Below are 7,117 nucleotides of genomic sequence, written 5' to 3'. Positions count from 1 at the left end.
TGAAGGTCCCCTCCCCTTGCTCACAGCTGATGGTTTCACACATCAAAGTTGAAGTGTCATCAGTTTCTTTTCTAACCACCTGGCAGGGGTGAGAGGAAGGAGAATGAAGTGGAATTAAAAGCAGTGCACCTATAAATCCTCCACTGTGGAGTCTGACAGCCTTTACTTCCTCTGTGCTCTGCCTGAGTATTGGTGCTACCTCTGGCTCTATCTGCTCCCGGGCAAGGCAACTGTCTCAAACAGGCAGTATCACAAGCAGGCATCTGTCTTTGCCAAGGCTCTTCTGGAGATTTATTCCTTTCCACACAGGGCAGTGGTGGGAATCGGATGCGCCTTTACAACTTGCAATTACATGGTGCCTTTCGTCCCAAAGGACTTTTAACAAGTGAGTCTACAGACTGCAAAGGGATCATTCACCCACCACTGAGAGGCATCCACCACTGGAAGGCAGCATCCTTTAAACAGAGCTCAGCAGCGTTTCCCAATCACCAGGGCCCAAGGGTAGGAGAAAGAAGGGACTCCTGTGCTGGACTGGCCCTGAGTAGGGGTTGGGTTGGCAGAGCACACAAGCTGATCTGATTTTGAATCCCACCAGGGTACTAGAGCTCTTATGAAAGAAGACCAAAGAGTATCAAGCAGGGCTTAGTTTTATATCACCCCTAGCACACCACTCCTTTCTGAGACATTGTTGTGTTAGGTAACTTCATTTACCCCTCCTGTGAGGATTGTCATTCCCACAGCTGAAAGCACACTTGGAACTGTGGTTGCTTCTGCTTTGTCCAAAGACAAGAACCTCGCTTCTGTGGAGTCATGTCCAAAATTAAGTTATTTCACAATCTGCATTTGGGATATTTTCCCAGACTTCACAGGGATAAGGGATGGGTTTCTAGAATGAATGTGGGTTTGTTTCAGTAGACTTATCCTTTACCTGTTTTATCTTCTTATTCACTTTTTCCTTGCTGATATATACAGTTATGTAACAGATGGATTTATGAAGCAGTTTCCCATTTCTCTGTTTTCTGAGGGCTGCTAGTATGATTGAAATCCTGCATTTCTTTTGTGGTGTTTAATCTCACTGGTCTTTGAACCACCTGCATCTGGTTGCTATCTGTACCATCTTTTGGTGTGCTGCTTTGTTAATGTTCTTTAGATATGCTTCTAGCCTGGTTGCTTATTTACCACCTGTATTCAATGGTGGTAATGCAACTGGTGACAGGTTTGTAAGGGTGTGTATGGAGGAAGAAATGTGTGTCTGTGTGCATGATGACAAGCGTGTGTGACCAAGGTGGTCTGCACATAGTGTAATACAAGCTAGGTCCCTTAGGAGCTCATCTGACTCAAATGAGGCTTGCAATGAGGCAGCATGGGTGTCTGCAGGTACTGAAACTACTTCCTGCATCCGGCTGTTGTATAAGCAAGTGATGAGCTGTGCTCCCTTGGAGTGTCCCCTGATGCCACTGGAGTTCAGGTCCTGCTTGGCTTGAGTTACGTCAGGAGAAGGTCTGCATGTGCACAGAGGGATGTGAACGAGTGAGCAGGGAAGTGCCTGTGCCTTGGGGAGAACCTAAGGAGTGTGAAGCAGGTGAGCATGTGCAAGTGAGCATGGGCACGTGTGACAGAGCGTGTGGCTGAGTGTGTGCGCCCTCCTGCCTGCAGCTGAGTGGTCGTGTCTCAGGCTGTTCTCCAGCTGTGTAAATACATTGCCTAACAAACTGAGGGCTCTGGTTAATGATTGCCACTAGTACAGAGCCCATATTAGGCTCCATTTTGTGCGAGTTACCCAGCTGCCTGAATGCCATTAGAGTGAACGCACCGGCCTTTAATGTCAAGCATGGACTGTTTGTGCTCTGAGGAGCCTCTGCAGGAGCTGGTCTGGGGTTGCTCAGCAGGGGCTGTCGGGCAGATTTATAGCAAGCTCCCTGGAGCTGCGGCGGCAGCAGCAACTACTCTAACAGCCTTCTGTAGTCAGAGAGATGTCTCAGGCATCACAGGCTGGCACTGGCCACCCGAGAGAAAGAGCGCGCTAGCTAAGATGCTTGCCCACATTATAGAGAGGCAGCTGGCCCAAGTGATAGGGTGGGAGGAACATGTTTCCCTTTCTGACAGCCAGCCCCATCCATCTTCTTTCTGGGAATACATCTACAGAGCTTTGCCTTGTGCATCAGAGCCAGACCACCACATGCTGTGATCCCAAATGGTGTCGTGGACTAAGCCAGATCAGGTCTGGTCATCCCTAGAGCAGGATAAGGCTCCAAAGAAAACATACTCTTCTGCAAGAAGAGCGTGGAGTGATTTGGTGCCGTTGCTCGCTCTTCCTAGCAGAGGTGCTGCCCTGTCAGTCACGGCATAGGTGCAAGACAGACCCATACTTCTCAGGGTTATAAAGCACTGCAGATTGGTCCAGGTGTTGCCATGAATGAAGGCAGCTGCATTATTGCATCCTCCTGTTACTGCCTGCAGTTGGACGCAGGGCACTTCTCACTCTGCCCTTGCCTGCCATTGTTGTGGCTGTGCTATTGAAAGCCAGGTATCATGTTGTGGCTGCTTCAGAGGTTCCATGTTGAAGAAGCAGGTTTGGTGCAGTTAGAGCCTTACTTGCAGCTGCCTGACCAATCATGAATCTCTGCATCCTCCTGTGTCTTCTCACATCCCTGTCCTTCTCAGCCTTTGTGCTGTGCCCATGTCCCTTGCAGTACCTGGGAAGGCTCTTTGCCCCAAAAGAAGGTCCAGAGAGAAACCCCAGGGCACCTTCCTATCCAAAGCCTGGTGAGTTTTGTGGGTGACTTTTGTCTGTCCTCTGGACCCGTCTTTCGCCAGCCTCTTCTTCATCTGCTGTGTGCCAGAAATGAACCGATTCAGCTGCCTTCCCTAATCCTGTCTGGCATTTCAAAATGGAGGGGACTGCCAGGTTCTTTGTTCCCATTCCCTTTTGGCACTGGCAGGGGACGTTCTCTGCTCTGGAGAAGGACAAATGTGCTGATTTATTCTGCCCCTTAGCTTTGAATAGGGGTTGCTATGTTACCCTCCAGCTCTGAGGCTTGCCAGAGCACACACCATATATAACCCCACAGCAGGTGGCTATTGAGTAAAGGCCCTTAAATCTGCCTCTCTTGTTTCTTTTGCTGCTGGCCAAGGTGTCAGGGGGATGTAGCAGGGCATGATTTGCTGGCTGAAAATCCAGGCACAGATGATGCCAAGCACCATGTTGGCATTTTCCATTCTCAAGTGCCCATCTTAATTTGCAGAGGAGGTACCAACTAGGCAGGAACATGCTGCCTGTACTGGCATTTAAAGAAGCCCTTTTCTGACATGAAGGGCCTATGGGCCCCAGCTATGACCAAGATCCTAGAGGCAGAGGCTTCCAGATCCTGCTGCATGTGACTGCAGCACCCAGGGCCTGGCTTGGACACTGCCACAATGCCACAGCTTCCTCTAATTTGATATGACTGGATGAGCCTGACAATTTGGTCAGCTTTCTAGGAAAAGTTGTATGTGCTTGTCCTATGATGACAAGTTAAAACCCAGCCATGACAGAAGCAGGTGGCATCAAAACATCACCTTGTTGTGCCGTTTTGTGGTTGCAGCTGATAGACCTGACTTGGAAGTGCCAAAATGAACCTCGGTCTTAGAGGAGACTGGAGAGCTGGTAATTGTTCCTAGAAAGCCTGGTTATTTGAAGAGCAGTCCCTTAGTGCAGGCTGAGCAGGGGAACCATGGGTCTTGCTAGGAAAAGTGTAGAAGAGGGAGCAGGGAGGCACATAACGCTAGAGCCCAGGTCAGATCTCATCTAACCTCCATGGAAACAATGGTAAAGCCCTTCCCAGCAGTGATGGAAGTCAGATTTGGGGGGGGGAGAATGTTTGCATGAGTTTCTGAGCTGCTGAACTTCCCAGCATGTGACCTTCTAGTAGCTCATCCCTATCCCTGGAAAATGAACTCTGTGGGATTATGATTAAATACTCTGCTGGGCCATGAAGTGATGAGACCTTATCTCCTGGCCAAGGAGTGTCTGTGAAGCAGCTGCCACACTGGTGTTTGTGCTTGCAGAAGAAACAAAGCAAAGTTCCCAAGAAGCAGAAAGAAAACATTTCCACTTTAACAGAGAAGAATAACTTCTTTGGCACTATGATTCCTCTGGGATCCACAGGTCCCAGCAGAGTCTAGGGAAGAACAGCCTTTCTGTCCTGTCATGCAGTGCAGGGAGTGCAGTGGTATTTCTGGCCTCCTTACTCTGGATCTGCTCTGAACACTGGGAGCAAAAGGGGGGAGAATGGTCTTTGGTGGCTGGTACAGTGGTACAAACAAGGCTGTAAGACCTTCAGGTGGGATCTTTTCCTCTGAGTATCTCTCAGCCATTCCTCATTGAACTATGGAGTCTGGAACCAAAACTCTGTAGAGTTTCAGTGTGTCTGGGACTTTATAAAGAAGAGGTGATTTGTAAATCCTTACTGGAGAGGATCAAGGTGAGTGATTTATCTCTCGGCTCTAGAAGTGTAGTAGATCCTCCTTTAAAGTCAAGTGAATCTGAATTTAGCTGTTCCACCTGATACTTTCTGGCAGTGCTGCTGTTCTGGCTCTGGGACTCTAAATGCATCATGGATATTCTGTTTCACTTAGTGGCTGCAGGTGCAATGGGTCCTGGGCATGTGGATCCCAGGGATCTCAGTCCTAGAGGAGGTGGGACATGCACGTTTTTTTCTCAGTGGGTAGGAGTAAGGACACAAGCAAAGAGCTTCACTGTTTATGTTGTGCTTGCTGCAAGTACAAGCATGACCTCATCCAAGGAGGTGCAGATGTACTAGAGAGGGATTAGAGACCAAGCATGTACTAGGGACCAAGCACTCAAGGCAGGAATTTTACCATTTGCAGCTTGCATGAGCAATGACTTAATCCTGCTTCTTATTCCCCAGCAGAGCATCAATGGAGGTCGCCCACCACCCCACTTTGTGTATGATCCATCCACCTTTGCCTTCCGATCCCTCAGCACCTTGAAGCCGCTGAGCCCTATAGCTCCAGTGGAAGAACCGTCTTGTGCCTACTGAAGGAGTTTCTCCAAAAACCTCAGGAACTATAATCCAACCGCCTGCCTGGCACGGAGAAGGGGAGGTGGCGATACCCAAGGGGATGGGTGGGAGAAGAAGAGGACATTGATACTTCTTTGCAATACAGCTTTTCTGGCAGCAGGAAGCGTATGGCTTTGCAGCAGTGCCTGTTTTCATACCAATGCCATATCTGAATAGTGGCAAAGGGAGAGATTTTGTCTTTTGGGGCAAAACAAACCAGTCAGGTCCACAAACTGGCAAGAGCAGCCACCAAGGCAATGTCAAACCTGGGGATGGTGGTAGTTGATATACCTGAGGGACTGGCGGCTAGTATGGCCTATTTGTCAGTGGGAATGAGTGGTCAGGATGTGAAACCAAGTCCAGCCCAAGGAAACTCCCAAGAGTGCCTGGGTCTACAGTGCTTTGCTATAGACCTGATCCTTTTCCCACGCAAAAGTGAGCTCAGGATTGGAGACAGGCTATACAGGGCTGTCTCCAAAGCAAGAAGATCCCTCTTTGATATTGCTATAATTGCATTCACTTCAAGCTCTTCTGAATGGAAGACCCTAGGGAGGGGGGTGCGGGGAGGTAACAGGCACATCTAGCTGTGGGTTCCAGCTGGTCTGCTGGCATCTCAGTGATATCATCTAAAAGGGGATTGAAAAGAGAGGCATGAGCCTCCTACTAGTAGATTGGGAGTTAGAGTAAAAATCTGGAACAGAAAGTCTGTGTTCAGCCACTTGAGAAAACACAGTGCCCACCCTCAGTCCTCAGCATCATCAAGAGAAGAACTTGGGGGTGACTGTGTGCTATTGAGTGTCCTTTCTGCTGAGGCTGTGTTCTGGAATATGCAGCACTTCTCCACAGCATTACCCTGCTGCCCTAGCATGATGCTAAATGTAACTGTTATCACCAAACTCAACCAAATCTAATGTCTCCAGCAAGCTTTCCACTCCCCTGTTCTGCTGGCTAGTAAATGCAGGTACACTTGTATCAGTGGAACAAGTATTCCCAGATGTAGCATAGAGTGGAAGAAAGAGGTCTCTGTTTTGTGGCCACTTACTGGTGGAAGAAACGGGAGGGGAGTTCGAGTGAAGCTATGGGACATTTCTCCATACAGTCCTAAGGCAATTGGGACCATGCTGGGCCTTACTGCTACTGGTGTTTGACTGGGACCTGTCCTTGAGGCATGTGTGTGTTTTGTGCCACAAGGTAACAGCTAATACAACAAGGTCTTGATGAGGGAGAGGAACAAGGCATTTCCCCTTGCTGCACCTGGTAGAGAGAGTAACCTTTGAGCCTCTATCTTGCTGACTGCAAGGGGGAGTGAGTAGTTTACTTCTTGCCTGGATCAAGAGGAGCAACTGTGAGTAAAATATTTTTTGTTTTTAAATCTGCTCCAGCATAGAGGTCTTTGATGCCACTCTTTGGATGAGACCTATGGTCAGTCTGGCTACTGCTAGGAGGCTACACAGTGAACCAGCACTCACTGGTGCTTTCTGGGCCCTTCGCTGAGACCCTGGGGGAAAGCCCAAAGGCTGTGGAGGCCTGGGGACCCAAATCCCCATCTCTGTCCTCCTCCCTCCTCAGCTGCCTCTCACTCAGGCAGGCAGAGCAGCTGGGCAAGGCAGTGAGGGAACATCTGTCCAGATGCTGCTCCAGCTCTGCCTGCTCTTCAGCTCCAGGCCACCACAGCTGGGACAACCCCCGCACCAGCACCACCTCCAAGGGTGTGCTTGGGTTTGTTGGTGAGGTATCTCTGGCAGAGCATCGTGGCTCCCTGCAAGAAGTCCCTTTTCCCAAGAGAGGCCAATTCCTCTGCTGAATCCTCCTGTCCCTATAGAGACTCTGCTTATCTTGTTTTGATGGCACACCTCTGCTTTTTAACTGCTGCCGGATCAACCTGACCAGTGCAGGACAGAAAGCACTGGCCCTTCAGACCAAATCCCTGTGCTCAGGAGATGTGGTCCCTGTCTGAAGAGCCACATCCCCGTGCAGATGGCTGGGGCAGCAGCCCCTGCATGGCCTCAGGCTTTGCTCAGCAGGAGCTGCCGAGGTGCTCAGCCCCACATCTG

Source organism: Nestor notabilis, unplaced genomic scaffold (genome assembly GCF_000696875.1).
Source record: "Nestor notabilis isolate BGI_N333 unplaced genomic scaffold, ASM69687v1 scaffold4634, whole genome shotgun sequence".
NCBI classification, from domain to species: Eukaryota; Metazoa; Chordata; class Aves; order Psittaciformes; family Psittacidae; genus Nestor; species Nestor notabilis.
Note: the sequence above shows the minus strand (reverse complement) of the source record.